This window comes from Colobus angolensis, unplaced genomic scaffold (genome assembly GCF_000951035.1).
Source record: "Colobus angolensis palliatus isolate OR3802 unplaced genomic scaffold, Cang.pa_1.0 Scaffold368, whole genome shotgun sequence".
Taxonomy (NCBI): Eukaryota; Metazoa; Chordata; class Mammalia; order Primates; family Cercopithecidae; genus Colobus; species Colobus angolensis.
Window position 1 is genome coordinate 1,123,212 of NW_012117021.1, and position 3,139 is coordinate 1,126,350.

The window sequence follows — 3,139 nt, forward strand, 5'->3', positions numbered from 1 at the left end:
CTTGACTCCAGTACTTCAAGACCATCCTGAACAACATGGTGAAACCCCCTCTCTACAAAAATTGCAGAAATTAGCTGGACATGGTGTCATGTCCCTGAGGTCTCAGCTATTTGGGAGGGTGAGGCAGGAGGATTGCCTGAAACCAGGAGATGGAGGCTGCAGTAAGCCCAGATTGTGCCACTACACTCCAGCCTGAGCAACAGAGTGAGGCTGTGTCTCAAAACAAACAAACAAACAAACAGACAAGCAAACAACAAAATAGTAATTTCCATTGTAAAACTTTTAAATAACTTTAATGGATTTACTATTTTTCAGTTTTAGTAATTTAATGTTTGATGAGATTTCTTGCTTAATTTACAACGATTTTAAGCCAGGCACAGTGGCTCACACCTGTAATCCCAGCACTTTGGGAAGCTGAGGTGAGTGGATCACTTGAACCCGGGAGGCAGAGGTTGCAGTATAGGGCGATCACACCACTGCACTGCATTCTGGGCAACAGAGCCAGACTCTATCTCAAAATAATTATATATATATAATATATATAATAATTATTATGATAATATTATAATAATATTATTATAACCGCTGCCTGCAGTGGCTCATGCCTATAATCCTAGCCCTTCAGAAGGCACAGGCCAGTGGATCACTTGAACCCAGGAGCTGTAGACCAGCCTGGGCAATATGGCAAAACCCCATCTTCTAAAAATAAGTAAATAAATAAAAGCATTTTAAATTACAGAAAGAAGATAAAAGAAAAGATGATTCTAAGGATGATGATGAAACTGAAGAAGACAGCAATCAAGATGAATATGACCCTATGGAAGCAGAAGAAGCTGAAGATGAAGAAGATGGTATGATTGAAATTTATTTATTATTTCTTAGAGTTAAGAATACATTTTTTGTTTGGTGACATTGTATCGCTGAAATCTATACATTTAACATTGTTTTTTCTTTAGAATAGAAAAAGTAATATATTCTTCAGTGGGAAAATTTTCCTAATTTTTAGGTGAGAAGATTGTTTTAAGACATATTTATTACTAATTATCCTATGTCTCATATATAATTAAAACTCTACTTGACAGAACAAATTTCCTTGAATATGGTGCTTAAGCTGTGCCATAAAAGGTATAATAGGACAGGCATGGTGGCTCACACCTGTAATCCTAGCACTTTGGGAGTATGAGGCAGGTGGATAATTTGAGGTCAGGAGTTCAAGTACAGCCTTGCCAACATGGTGAAACCCCATTTCTACTAAAAATACAAAAACTAGCCAGGGGGTAGTGGCACATGCCCATAATCCCAGGTACTCTGGAGGCTGAGGCAGGAGAATCACTTGAGCATGGGAGGCCGATGTGGTTGTGGTGAGCCAAGATCATGCCGTTGTACTCCAGTCTGGGCAACAGAGTGAGACCCTATCTCAAAGAAAAAAAATGTTTGATGGTCCCTGATGTTTCATATAATAATTTCTTATTTTTTTGTTGAGACCGAGTTCTTGCTCTATTACCCAGGCTAGAGTACTGTGGCATGCTCACAGCTCACTGCATCCTCGATCTACCAGGCTCAGTATGATCCTCTCACCTCAGCCCTTGGAGGAACTGGGACTACTGGTGCTTGCCACCATTCCCAGCTAATTTTTAATTTTTTTTTCAGATGGAGCCTCACTCTGTTGCCCAGGCTGGAGTGCAATGGCATTATCTCGGCTCACCATAACCTCTGTCTCCTGGGTTCAAATGATTATCCTAACTCAGCCTCCTGAGTAGCTGGGATTACAGGCATGCATCACCACACCCGGCTAATTTTGTACTTTTAGTAGAGATGGGGTTTCTCCGCGTTGTTCAGGCTGGTCTTGAACTCCCCACCTCAGGTGATCCACCCACCTCGGACTTCCAAAGTGCTGGGGTTACAGGCATGAGCCACTGTGCCAAGCCTACTTTTAAAATGTTTTATAGGCATGGGGTCTCACTTTGTTGCCCAGGTTGGTCTTGAAATACTGAGTTCAAGGAATCTGCCCACATCAGCTTCCCAAAATGTAGGGATTATAGGCATGAGCTACATGCCTGTCCTGAATATATTCTTTAGAAAACTAATTTGGGGCCGGGCATGCTGGCTCATGCCTTTAATCTCAGCACTTTGGGAGGTCAAGGCAGGCGGATCACCTGAGATCAGGGGTTCGAGACCAGCCTGGCCAACGTGGCGAAACCCCATCTCTACTAAAAATACAAAAAGTTAGCCAGGCACGCGCCTGTAATCCCAGCTACTGGGGAGGCTGAGGCAGGAGAATGGCTTGAACTCGGGAGACAGAGGTTGCAGCTAGCTGAGATCGTGCCATTGCACTCCAGCCAGGGCGACTGAGGGAGACTCCATCTCAAAAAAAAAAAGAAAAGAGAAGCTAATTTGGGCATTTTGTTTAACAAAGATTATCATAATGCAAAGGAGTACATACAGAGTTTAAAGACTAATGGTAATAAGCACCCATATACCTTTTGTCTAAGTTTTATAAGACAGACTTTGGTACCATGTGGTGACATTTAAAATACTATACAGTAGATGCTCTGACCATAGACATCAGCGATTAAATACCTATAAAGGGACTCTGAATACCTTACCTGTTCTTTTCCAGGTAGATTTGTGGCTTTTTAAAAAAATCATATTTTTCTGATATAGAAAATTATAAGAGGTCTTTTAGTTTTTATTTTTTTTTTAAGTTGGCGTTTCTGGCAATTATTTTTACCTACAGTATTTTTTGTTTGCCTCTACATTTTCTTCTCTCTACCATATCATTTTTTAATATTGTTTGATGGAAAAGTTGAAAACATCAAAAAGTTGAAAGAATGGTGCAGTGAACACCTATGTATTTATCAACTTTGATTCAATAATTGTTAATATTTGTGTTGTTTTGTTTTTGTAACCCAATTTAACATATGAATTCTTCAATTTGCCTAAGAAAAACTGCTCTGAAATAACCACAATTCCATAATCACATCTAAGAAAATAAGGTCATAACAGCATCTATTAATACTATCTAATTTTTCCTCTTATTTGTCTTTAATATAATAACTCAGTAGCAATGACATAATATTCTTATAGCAGTATTTATCTTCTTTACTTGCTTTGCTTAATGAAGACTTAAGCCCTTTTT

General features: G+C 39.4%; 1 long non-coding RNA gene across 1 annotated transcript in view; it reads left to right on the forward strand.

The window, feature by feature from the left end:
* The first annotated feature begins 737 nt into the window (after window positions 1-737).
* Window positions 738-3,139, forward strand: part of LOC105520005 — a 16,288-nt gene continuing 13,886 nt past the window's right edge. Inside the window, exon 1 of the long non-coding RNA XR_001003060.1 lies at window positions 738-851. This is a non-coding gene — a long non-coding RNA (uncharacterized LOC105520005). The remainder of the gene's footprint in view (window positions 852-3,139) is intronic.